At 38.7% G+C, this 13840-nt stretch overlaps 1 long non-coding RNA gene across 1 annotated transcript; it reads right to left on the bottom strand.

Annotated features, from left to right (window-relative positions):
- Positions 1–7626: 7626 nt before the first annotated feature.
- Positions 7627–10195, bottom strand: LOC121633313. The gene is made up of 3 exons (XR_006009039.1): positions 9971–10195; positions 9803–9872; positions 7627–7752 (listed from the first exon to the last, which is right to left on the bottom strand). It is a non-coding gene; the product is annotated as an uncharacterized LOC121633313 (long non-coding RNA).
- Positions 10196–13840: the final 3645 nt, after the last annotated feature.

Here is a 13840-nt window from a genome sequence, read left to right as displayed (position 1 = left end):
GCTATGTTCAAAGTCACTTAAATCCCCTTTCTTCTGGATTCTGATGCTCAGTCTGAACTTCATAAAGTCATCTTGAACATGTCTACATGACTGAATGTGTTGAGTTGCTGCCATGTGATTGGCTGATTATATACTTGTGTTAACAAGCAATTAAACAGATGCACCTAATAAAAGTGGCCAGTGATTGTAAATACATCCACTGTTTTGTCCTGCAATTAAAAAGCACTGTACTGGTCAGCAGAAAAGTGTATGACGCAGCAACTTTCCAAACACTGATCTGATAACTGTTAGATTCACACTCTGTCTCCGTCGTGATCTTGTAGACAAATTACTGTGGAGATGGCTGGAAAATCTCCAGAAGTCTGGTGTTAATATAAGGTGCCCCTCTGAAATAGTTTTAATTATTTTCATCATGTTTTTCATCTCTGTGAAATCTGAAGAGCTGCAGTACATGTGTGAAAATGGCTTATCACACTCGTTGGAGCAGAATAACAAGCTCTTCTGCAGAGGGAGAGTGGGCTGATGTGCATATTTATTGATCCTACATACCAAATGAGACAAAGTGTGTCAGATTTAAGCCCTTTTGTTTTCATGGAAACATAAATATTTCCCCAGTAAACATTAATGAGCAGAAATGTTGTTTTTGGGGATCAAAGTGCTGAGAAATACTTAAATGCAGCGCCACCTAGTTTGATCACAGCAAATTTTTAGATAGATAGATAGATAGATAGATAGATAGATAGATAGATAGATAGATAGATAGATAGATAGATAGATAGATAGATAGATAGATAGATAGATAGATAGATAGATAGATTGGACTTTATTAATCTCACAGTGGAGAAATTTACTCGTTACAGCAGCTCTTTTTACAGAATAAAGTGCAGAAAGCAGACAGAATAAGGTGAACATGCATCACAACAAGACGGTGCAATATAAATTATTTACAAGAAAAGAAGTCTAAGAAAAACAAAAAATATGTAACAAAAAAAAATATACTATATATATATATATATATATATATATATATATATATATATATATATATATATAAAATATATACATATATATATAATTGACAGTGCAAGAGAAACAACCTCACAGGCTATGTACATATTTACATGGTGATGTTGGGATATGAAGAATATGATGGTATTGATGATGGGGGGGGTATTGCACAGTAAAATATAAATAAATATTACACTGTATTATGACTATACAGATAAGTTGTACAGTCTGACAGCAGTGGGAATGAAGGACCTGCAGTAGCTCCTTCCTACACTGAGGGTGTCTCAGTCTGCTGCTGAAGGAGCTGCTCAGCCCCTCCACAGTCTGGTGCAGCGGGTGAGAGGTGTTGTCCATGATGGATGTGAGCTTGGCCAACATCCTCCTCTCACCCGCCTCCCCCACAGAGTCCAGCGGGCAGTCCAGGATGAAGCTGGCCCTCCTGACCAGCTTGTTCAGTCTCTTCCTGTCCCGGTCAGTGCTGCTCGCTCCCCAGCAGACAACAGCGTCGAGGACATCAGAGGCTACCACAGAGTCATAAAATGTCCTTAGCAGAGGCCTGCATACTCCAAAGGACCTCAGTCTCCTCAGGAGGTGGAGGCGACTCTGGCCCTTCTTGTACAGGGCGTGTGTGTGGTGTGACCAGTCCAGTTTACTGTTGAGGTGAACACCCCAATAGTGACATTTACAAGTATAATGGAGATTTCTTTGGATCCTTTGAAATTGTTGACCCTTTAAACACAGGGAAAATACAACAAAAAGATAAACACTGGAATAAAATTCAATTAAATATTAGATGCACTAATAAGAATAAATAAAATAAATAATTAAAGATAAAATCAGTAAATAAATAAATGCGATAAAATAAATCACTTTACAAAATTAGCTACAAACCACAGATATGGTTTATAACATGAAGGGTTTAATGGTTTTATGTAGTCATTATGAAATCACCTAAATCAATCCAGCCGCATGTGAAGAAAGCATCATATTATTGTTGAACTACAGTTTTTTTAAACACCACACAATCTATCCAGTTTATTTGTTGTTCATTTCCCACCTTTTTTGAGATATATATACCCCCCCAAAAAACCCAAACCAAACCAAAACAAACAAACAAACATAAAAACTCTCAGTATTAACATCTGAAATTTTGTGTTTGGATTATTTTAAGGTAAATCTTGTGATTAAACAAGTTTCAAACCATTGCAGTCTGTTTCTTTGGATATTATAGATCATGCCATAGCTTTTCCAAACAGAGATGCACTTGTGTCAGTGACTGTCATGTATCCCAGTGCGTTGGTTGGCAGATTATAGAAAAAAAATCAGAAGTTGGAGCCTATTGCGTGGCCCTGAGCAAGGACACCCAAACCTTGTTTATTGTATGTGCTAATCTACTCCCAGGACGGGGATTGAAATGAGCTTAATATGATGATATAATGCAATTGCACGTTGTTTGTGAGAGGTGACTTCAGGTGCATTCTGCAAGCATAACCCCTCCCCATATATAAGAATATTAACATTGAGACCCTGGAGGTGGGTACAAATATAAGAGCAAACAACACGCCTGTGCGTTCTTTTCTGCTTGCCCTTGGCATCGGACAGAGTTCAACAATACTATTTCATCTCCAGATGTCCATCCTTGGCAGGATGCTGAGGCGCTGTTACTAACAGCTGTACTTGTCTGTTTGGATTACTTTGCCTGTTTGCACACATTAAATAGGGATATGAGAATACATTTGATGTACTGTCATTAAACGCATCCTCAGACTGATTATTTCTCTTGTTTCCCAGCAGGTTTCCCTTGCCTCTTTTCAGATTTTTCCAAAAGCTTTGGTTTAAAACATAGGGATAGAAAATGTTAAGTGATATGTCAGAATTTCCATTTTGTGGGTCAGAATTTAAATGCTGCTCAAACAGATGTGAGTATGCGCTTTTTCTAAATGTCACCGCTGCAGTTTGATGAAAAGGCATTTTGCTGCCCAGTGGACCAGGTGCACTGAAGTGTCATTTCTGCTTCCTCACAACTTCCCTCCAAATGTCAGCCCTCCGCTTCTGCCTTACTTGTCAGCTGCAAGTTGAGACATTTTGTTAAATTTATCTTCTTTTTTTTTATATATCTTACTTTTTTCATATGGTTTGAGTCCATTTAGTCTGACCTCATCTCTGGGGTGTCAGTCTCAGCACAAAAGTGCTCCAACATCTATCAACAGGCCTCAGCTATTTGTAATAAAATGCAGTTTAAAATGAGCTAAAACAAGCAGCGGTTAAGTGCTCTGCTGCTTTGCAGCACCCATGTGCCTCACAGTGGCGTCACACTAATTGGCTTCTGTTCTCTGAGCATCCAGTCAAACACACACACACACACACACACACACACACACACACACACACACTAACACTAAACAGTAAACAGGCCTTTGTCAGATCTGCCAGGCACCTTTTTAAATGGTTACAGTTTTGAGTGCCAAAGAGGTTGAAGTTTGGGGTCTTTTTTTTACAGAAACTGCTAGATGACCATTTAAAGTACTGACCTGACCTGCTGTGTTCATCATGACCTTGATCATGCTGCTCCATCCAGTCCACTTTCAATCTATTAACCCTCCCTGAAAATGTATAAGTTCTGAGTCCAGCTTGACCTCATCATGCCATTTAACTCCAGCTGCCTCGGTGGTGGTTGGGCTACATACAATAGCTGCTGTCTTACTGAAGGACATTGCATGGGCACTGCTTTCATGTGGTGACCGTTCAATGTGAGGAAAACCCTGGAAGCAGGTTTAATGAAGGTGATGCTTGCTTTAACGCCTTACCTTATCATGTCTGAGGAGTCGAACACCAGGCGTAGCGTTAAAAGAATCATTTCAGTTTTTTTCTTTCATATTTTTTATAAAAGCTTCAATAAAGGTAAGTATTTGCAGATTAATAGTTTTCCTTGTCCTTGTGGTATCAGCAGCTTCTTTTCAATTGTGTGCGTCTACACTTACTAGGTTGGACCCCCCCTTTCCTTTAGAACTACCTTAATTCTTGGTGTCATAGATTCAACAAGGTGTTGGAAACATTCCTGAGATTTTGCTTCATATTGATATGACAGCTTCACACAGTTTCTGCAGATTTTTTAGCTGTGACCACTGGAGAACAGTGCTTCCCTGTGTTTTTCAGCTATGAGGAAAAATCAATAAGATCACAAAAACAGAAGAAGAAATCAGATAAGAAGAAAGTAAAAATAATTAAAAAAAACACTGTGGTTTCGACTCCCATCTATGGTGAATTTATTTATATGGTTTATGTGTATATATATATATATATATATATATATTTATATTTATATGAATTAGGTGTGTTGAACCAGGACCTACCGTCTAGACCAGGCTACTTCTTCTAGCATGGCTGCAGGAATGGTTCAGCGTCACTGAGCTAACAATAAGCTTTGCCAGAAAAAAGGACATTTTTGGACTGTTCTAAAAGAAGAGAGCATGTCTGCCCCCTGAACATAATCAGGCATTGGTCCCACAGGAGAGGAGTTTGACAGATGGGAGGGGGGCTCTGCCTCCCATTCTACTTTTAGAAACTCTAACCACAAGTAAGCCCGCAGTCTGAGAGCAAAGAGCTCTGCTGGGAAAAAAATCGTACTATAAAAGATTTTAAAATTCTCTTCTGAATCAGCTGAGCTTGTAAGAATGTCAATTTTAGCGGCAGCCAGTGAGATAAATTGTGTTTCAACTGGCGTTTTGTTTCATTAATTTCTCTGATACATAGAGCACAGTTCTGGACTTAAGGTTTTGCAGCTGTTATTGAGCAGATTTAGAGACATTTTTGGGAAAATTTCTTTAAAGTCATATAATTTTGAACAATATCTATAATGTTTAAAATATTTAAAACCCCTTCATAAAAGCCATTTTTATGACCCGAACGTAGAAACAGAAATTATTTATTATAATTACTTATAATCTTGACTTTGTATGAGACTATAAAGAACCTGAACCCCTACTGAGCAAGCAACCAAGGTCAGTAGACCTGGTGCATCATGGGAGTCATCGCTGAGGCGTGACCTCTGTGTAAAAAAGGGCTAAAGCTAGCTGTGATCTTTGTTTAGAAAAGGTGTCATATAGCAAGTAGCAGATATATCTAATGTTAATGACAATTCTCATATAGCTGTTATTGATGTTGTTATTGTGGACATTGTTGTTATGATGGTGATTATGATGGTAGTGATAGTGACGATAATCACTGATGTTGTTAATGGTACTATTATTGAAATTATAGTTTTATGTGCGATTACTAAGATTATGGACATTATTTTTATCAATATTATTATTAATATTATTATTATTATTATTGCTGTCATGATTATTGTTAAAATCATTAATATTATCACAATCAATTTTATTTCTTATACTTTTACCTAGGGAATAAGAATAAGCTTATTTTAGTTGCTTTTTGTGACTGGACACTAATGGAAGTAATTGTGTTAAATCAGCTTTTCATATAATTTCATATCGACAGCTGGCTCCTGAATCAAATCAAATCAAAATCATATTATAGCATAATATCGGACATTGGAATAGTTATGAATCGAATAAATACAATGAATAAACTTGTGACTGAGATCCTTTACTAACTACTTGTACATCAGAAAGATGTCAGTGGCATATAATGAGTTCACTGTCCACAGGAGCCCAATCTTTAATAAATAAAATCAAAGTGCAGCTTTAAACCATCACTTCACTGATGAAATTGCAGCTTTTTGTATGACTTACTTCAAAGATATCAACAAGAGAAAGAAAACAATAAAAAAATACCTATGTAAAACTGTAGGAAGCATTTCATTGCATCAAACATGAATCAGCACTGAAAGCTGGCAAAGAAGACCAGTACACTGTTATCTTGTGGGTGGTGTTGGTGTTTCCCCACCTCTTTCTGCTGGCACTGAGTGAGCGACCGTTTGACACCGTGTTCTTCTGCCGAGGCATCAGAGCGTAACCATCGAGGAGGTGCCAGGGACCACGGGAGACAGGGACAAGGCAGGAAAGGGATGCTGAGGGAAGGGTCAGTATGGTAAACAAATCAGAGAGACTTCTGTCAACGCCATTTTAGTGAGGAGAGACAGGAAGGGACAGAAACTAAGGAAGACAGAGTGTAAAAAAGTGATTGTAACAAAGGGTGAAAGGCTGAAAGAATGCGACAGAATAAGGATAAGAGTCAACACATAAGAATCCAAGAGGAGGATAGGACCAGAAAAAGATGGATAGTAGAAAGAGAATGAAAAGCATAGTCAAAGAGCCTGTGAGGGATGCTGCTGTCTCAGTAAAAGTCTGGCAGAGCTGGAGATGATGGTACAGCAGTCATCTTCATTTTCCTTTTGTCCAGTTAGGATTTATGTCTTCATCAGTTGTAATGTTGGTCCAAACTGACCCTCAACTCTGATGAAATGAGAAATTCATCTTAACTGTGTGTACATCGGGGTTAAAAAGCCTGAGAATTATTTTTAACTTAAAACTGACCCGGGATGCAACTTGACTTTCCTTCATTTAGTGAATTGAGGATGTATAAAAATGCTAGCTGCTTGTATTCATCATATTTGCCTTATTAGTTGTGCATTACGTGTTAATGTTAGTAAACTCATTGTAGACCAGAGTGTTTGTGGTGAATGTGTCTTTGGCTCATGGAAACTGCCTTAGGTTTGCATTGTTTTTTGTTCCAGATGTATCGTAAAACAGGTCGAGGTTACTTTAGGGTTCTTTGTGAAGTCATAAAAAGCAAGATTAAGCCAAGGATTTTATGATATAACATCAAGGAAAGGGACTTATGAACCTTTCGCTGGGACCAGAAATGAGTCAGAGTTAGTAAATTTCTTTACTTCAGTTGGTTCAGGGTCCTTCTCTGCTAATTTTTTGCTACGTTGTGGGGAATTTAAGCTCATGTGGTAATAAAAGCCGTGACAGTTTCCTTGCTAACTTTGCCAACATTGTGGCTGCTAAAAAGCCGACAACACAAGTTCAACTGTTTTTAACTTTAGCTAATGTTTCTGCATAAATCACATGCTTGTCCTTGAGATCTTTATGATGAAGATGACAGACTGAGAAGACCTAAGAAGAATCTAAACTGCTGGTCTTGGTTCGTTTACACATGTAGCAACAGCTCTATCACAGCACCAAAATGTGCACTTACAGAAGCAGAAACAATGGATGAAGAGTCTTAATGCTGTATCTCTGGATCTTGTTTATCAGTGATGGTAGGATGTAGAGAGATAGATGGACAGGTGGACTGGGGCTACCTCAGCATCCTTAGTAAGGAGGGATGCTACATGAATCAGTTATGGAGAATAATGAGCTGAGCTGAAAGGCAAAGTTTTCTGTTTATTAATTTAGCTACAGTCCAAACCTCACTATGATTTAGATAGTAATGAAAAGGATGAAATCATGGATGCAAGCTGTTAAAGTGAGCTAGCTTAGCCTGAGAGATTGTGTGAAGAGCACACTTGGTAAGCTCCTTCATATTGAATGAAGTCAGCTGAAGTGGTAGCTCAACTTTCTTTTAGGTATCTAGAACATGAACTAGAAGAACATCTCACATCTTCCCTGCACGAGCCATTTTGGTTAATTTTAACCACAACTTTTTTTCACCAGAAGTACATGCAAAAGTCACATGCCTCAATATGAGCAGGTTTGTTTCCACCTGGATCTCTGCCCTCCAGCAGCAGTTGTTAACGTCAGTGTAAACATCAGCTGGATGCTCTGGAAAGTGATTCTAGAGAAGAGGAAGATTAACAACACAAGATTACATGATAGTAGAATTATCAGCATCACTTTCCATTGTTTTTTCAGATTTTAGAAATAATTTGCTCAGCAACATTATTAGCCAATAATGCAGTGTTAATTGAGCCAAACCTGAGCTACCATTAGCATCTCAACACACCCAGGCAGGTGTGCAAAACCTGTTAAGAAAAGACTTGTAAATGAGATTGGACAGAGGGAAAACACATTAAAAATAAACTCACTTGTAGGACAGCTTAGTTTAGTAGCAAACTTAACTGTTTGTGGGTCAGAATTTGTGAAGCAGCTATCCAGCAAATCAGGACTACCCACCTGTTTCCTCTCTGGTGTTTTTAATGGGAGACTACAAGGGCTCCAAATAGCTGAAATCTCAATCGCTTTGATGCATTATTTAATGCCAACAATCAACACCTTAATGCAGTTTTTTCAAAGTCCGCCTCACTAGCTCTGAATGTACATAAACACCAGGAGGCGAGAACTAAATTATGATGGATCTTTGCCATTGAGACCATGTGTTGACTGCTGCAGCTCTCAAATGAACCAACATCTGTCAACGTCTGTTCCCACTGGAGTTCAGTCCTGCTTTTTGCCTGTTCCAGCAGAGAAACACACCTGATGGCTGGAAATTCACAATCAGGTATTTACTCTAAATAGTGTATTTGGGTTGTAGTTGATCTTATACACTTTTATTTAAATGAATCCCACTTAATTCTTCTAGTTAGTGATAAAAATTTGAAAACTGCCTTTAAAATGAATAAGTCATATCTTGAATTTTCTACTTTATTTTTACCAAGAGAATGACCTGAAACTTATTGAAACACTGTCTAATTTTCCCTGAAAATAAAAAAATAGAAAGAGTAAGAAGAAAATGCACATATAACAACAGATATCTGTCCAGAGTGAACTATAGAATTACATTACATCCTCACTTTTGCAGTCTTCAGGTTTTCATTCTGCATGCAGAAAATCCCATTGCTAATATCATGTGTCTCCTTGGTGAATTCTTTCTGCCTGTTAGCACTATCAGAAGTCCAGCATTTGTTTTTTTAAAGGTTTGCAGCAGAAAGCAACATCAGCAGGACGTGACTCTTCCCAGACTCCAGTTCTGAGTAATGAGTGATGCAGATTTATACCAAATTTGACAGCTTACTTTTAAAGATACAGGGACTGAGTGTTGCTTATTAGTTAGCTTTGTCTCATTGCTGGTTTTGAGTTTTTGCAATATTTTATTGTATCTAATGTAAGAATCTTATGGATTTAGATTCAACCTCTGCATAAAATAAAGATTTTAAACCTTGCTAGCATGTCCATAAGGTGAGTTTTTTATGTGTTACAGGCCTTATTATGAGCTACATACTTTATTAGGTCCACCTGTTCAGCTGCTTGTTCAGCTGCAATCACATGGCAGCAACTCAAAACAGTTAGTCATGTAACATGGTGAAGACGACTTGCTGAAGTTCAAACTGAGCATCAGAATGAAGAAGAAAGGAGGTTTAAGTGACTTTGAACGTGCTATGGTTGTTGGTGCCAGAGAGATCAATAATAAAACTAACAATAAGGATATAAAGTTCAAGCAACAGTAGAAGAAAATCAGTTCAGCGTTCCTCCCGTTTTCTTGCTGTTAAATGATTTATCACATCTGTGGATGAACCCAAATACACCAGAGAGAGATTTACAGTTATGTTTAATAACATTATCAGGGCTTTATTAGCAGTGTTTTACTAAAGTCAGCTGGCATCTGTCGGTTCATAACTTACATTTAGTGTGAAATGAAGTCAAATGCTGAAATCTGCCTTACAGACACGGCTCTACTGAGGCTGTGAAAAGCCCAAACCAGTTCTTAGAGTAACTAGAACCAACTTAAAACTGGTTTTAACACCAACTCTGGAACAAATTAAGGTGCCTGTGTTATTTATTTATTTTTTCTAGAAACCACAAGGAATAAATGAATTAAAATCTTCTTCAGTCCTTCCGAAAGACTCATCATTCCAATAAAATATTTGGTCATGGTTTCATCTACATACTGTCTTAAAGCTTTATTTTCATCATGAGGTAATCATCCATCCTCCATCCTCTGCTAATCTGTAGAAAAACCTGGAAATAGAGAGACACATCGATATGTTTTAACAGAACTTTTAAACAAAGCAAGATTTTATCTTTAGGGCAGTAATGACTCATTTGTCAGTACTTACCTGTGATTCTTTCAATAAGAGCTCAGAGCTCAGATGGCTAACACAAATTTCCCGTACGAGGCTCGCAGTCATCTTCTTTATGTCATCTATCACAAAAACCTTCACAAGGTGTTACTCTCAGGTCCTCCTTTCTTGTTATCATCTCAGCGGTGCTGCAGCTGCTCTGTTTACCGGCCGCACGTTCTGGTAATGACACTGTGAAAGCTATTTATAGCTCCCTATGCATGCCTGAAAATACAGACAGGGAGGGTGGAGAGACCATTGAATATAAGAAAGGAAAGCTGGCAGATGAAACAGAGAGAAACAAACAGAGGTGAGGTAAATGAAGGAAGGAAAACAGGGAGGAAGATGGAGATAAACAGAGAGGCCAATAAAAGCCTGAAAATCTAAACGAAAAGAACAATGGAGAGCTTAGTGATTTTCTGCTTTTGAACAGTTCTACCAGCGCAGTAGGGGTCGACCCAACCTCATGACAGAATGAGGCTGGAGAACGTCTACATGAGTCCAAAAAAAGTTGCACTTTCACAGACTAAAAATGGCCTGAAAGTCTTTCTTTCTGATGATTCATTTTCTGTGCTCACTAGTGTTCAGTTAACTTTAATGGATCATTGGGACACCACACCATTCACAGCTTGCAGATATCTATAATTTTGCATCTTGATTCCTGTCATGTCCTGTTAATGCTGCCTAACAGAAAACACCAGACCAGGAATTTGTTACCATCTGAGAATTTACAACATGGATTATAACTCAACTTTAGTCCTGGTCTCTCCTAAAGTAAATCAGAACTTGGTACACTGTGGTCATAAAGTGATGGTTAGCAACAATATGCAGGTAGGCTGTGGTGTTTAAACCATGCTCAGGCCCAAATGTGACAAAATATCCCCACATCATTACACCATCAGCAGCAGACTGAAGCATTGCTACAAGACAGGATGGATCAATGCTGTTGTGTTGTTTCTACCAAATTCTGACCCAATTACATGCATTTGGAGCTGAAATGGAAACTCATCAGACCAGCAACGTTTCTCTATCTTCTATTGTCCAGTGTTGGTGAGTGTGTGTGAATTGTTGCCTCAGTTTCCTGTTCTTAGCTGACAGGAGGCACCCGGTGTGGTCTTCTGCTGCTGTAGCCCATCTGCTTCAAGGCTGGAAGTGTCTGCATATCTTGGTTGGAACTAGTGATTATTTGACTTCCTGTTGTCTTTCAATCATCTCCAACCAGTCTGCCCATTCTCCTCTGACCTCTGACATCAACCAGACATTCTGGTCCAAACAACTGCTGCTTACTGGATATTTCCTCTTGTTCAGACCATTCTCTGTAAACCCTAGAGATGGTTGTGTGTGAAAATCCCAGTAGATCAACAGTTTCTGAAATACTCAGACCAACAACCATGCCACCTTCAAAGTCACTTAAATCCTCTTTATTCTTCATTCTGATGCTCAGTTTAAACTTCAGCAAGTCGTCCTGACCACGTCTACATGACCTAATATGTTGAGTTATGTGACTGGCTGATTAGAGATTTGCGTTAATAAGCAATGAACGGGTGGACCCGATTAAGTGCTGTCAATAACTTGATCAGATTTCTTGTAGAACCTGGGTCAGTATTCAATCTTCAGTCTTTAGCCTGATTATTGGTTACATCCTCCCTCACAGGCGTTCTGCAGTCTGTTGTCCCTTTCACTCTTTTATGGGTCTAAATTTAATTCGGTGGAGTTGGCCCCTCAGGATCCCGTCTGCTTCCTCACAGTATGTTTGAACTCAAGCGTGAAACTGGCTGCAAAGACAAAAGGAGTCTGAAAAATGGATTTCTCTCATATATGTATGCGGATGGGTTTTGTGATGACGATCTTACTATTTTGTGAGTTTTTTTTTCCATCACATTTCTGCATTGTTGATTACTTGCATTATCTTGCGAACAACAGTGGAGTTTATCTGCACACAGTAACGATCAGACATTACTGTAATTCTGCACAATCTCTCTGAGTAGATGATCTTCCCGTTAACTCCAAAAATGCAGCATGAGAGAAAGAAAGGAGGAGAAATATAACTTCCTTTAGTAAATAATTAATATTTTCTGAAATATACATGAAAGTCTCCATTCTGTACTTGAATTATGTAATGCAGGGCTCAGTGGATCAAACGTCTCCCAATCCCAGCCAGAGACAGAGTTGCATAACACTCAAGATGGAAGTCAAAAGACCTTGGGGTAATATCATTATTTCTACTTACGCAAACTTCTGACGTCCTGCTCTAAACAGTGCAGCTGTTACTGTGTTACATAAAAATTGATAATTGTGACTCTATTTTTGCATTCCCCACCATTTGCAGTGTACATGAGCTGCTCAGCAAAATGAGAATAACACTCCCATCAGACAGAGACTGATGTGCAGTCGATGTCTGGGAGCACAGGATTTTATTTGCCTGTCTGGAGAGGTCTCTCCACATATTCATTAAACATTTACGGAGTTAAGCTTGTATTTCAGGAGTTTTTTTTTTTTTTTTTTTTTACAACTCTTAAAAGTTAGGACACTGTATAAAATGTGAATAAAAACAGAATGCAATGATGATTTGCCAATGGTCCCACCATTTACAGTGTATAATATTAAATGATTCAGAGAATCAGGAGGAATCTCTGTGTGCAGGGGACAAAGCTGAAGGTCAAAACTGGATAAGTGGTTAATTTACTAAATTTCATCAACACCCATGGATATACCAGAAAACAGCTTTTAAGTATTTTTCCACTGTTGTGGACACTTTCATAAAGGATTACAAACAGACATGATTCTCTACTGGAAATCACTGCTTTGGCTCAGGAAGATTTCCAGGAATTACTGTCTGTGATCACGGTTCATCATGAAATCCACAAATGCAGGTTAAAGCTCCATCATGCAAAGAAGAAGTCATATTTGAACAGGATCCAGAAACAACGCCACATTCTCTGGACCAAAGCTCATTTAAAATGGTCTGAGGTAAAGTGGAAAACTGTTCTGTGGTCAGATGGATCAAAATCTGAAATTCTTTCTGGGAAGCATGGACAGTCCTGCAGACTAAAGAGGAGAGGGAGCATCCAGCTTGTTATCAGTGGACAGGTGAAAAGCTGCATCTCTGATGGGATGGGGCTGCATTAGTGTCTATGGTGTGGGCGGCTTCCACATCTGTGAAGCTCCATCAATGCTGAAAACTACATGGAGGTTTTAGAGCAACATCTGCTCCCATCCAGACAACGTCTCTTTCAGGGAAGGCCTTGCAGGTTTCAGCAAGACAATGCTGAACCACATCCTGCATCCATCACAACAGCATGGCTTCACAGGAGAAGAGTCCGGCTGCTGAACTGGCCTGCCTGCAGTTCAGACCTTTCACCAATACACAACATCTGGAGCATCATGGAAGCAAAAATCCAGCAACCAAGGTCCAGGACTGTAGAGCAGCTAGAATCCTGCATCAGACCAGAATGGGACAACATTCCTAAAACTCCAGCAACTGGTCTCCTCACTTCCCAGATGTTTCCAGATTTTAAAAGAAGAGCTGCTACACAATGCTAAACATCATCCTGGAACTACTTTTTACAGAAATGTTGCTGCCAGCAGATTCAAGCTAATGAGCTCATATTTTCTGGGAAATTACAAAATGTCTGAGTTTCAACATCTGATCTGTTGTTTATCTTCTACTGGGAATAAAATATGGGTTGATGAGATTTACAAATCATTGCATTCTGTTTTTATTTGGACAGTATCAACTATTTAGGGGTTGTAGGAAGTTAATCTTGGGTTTTGTTTCCTCCCAGAATCCTGAACCAGAATAACAATTTAGCAGTTCCTCTAACAATGAGGAATTGCTTGGGATAATTATTGATAGTGTTCACATTA

This window comes from Melanotaenia boesemani, chromosome 22, assembly GCF_017639745.1.
Source record: "Melanotaenia boesemani isolate fMelBoe1 chromosome 22, fMelBoe1.pri, whole genome shotgun sequence".
Lineage (NCBI taxonomy): Eukaryota > Metazoa > Chordata > Actinopteri > Atheriniformes > Melanotaeniidae > Melanotaenia > Melanotaenia boesemani.
This window is presented reverse-complemented; position numbering and strand designations above follow the sequence as displayed.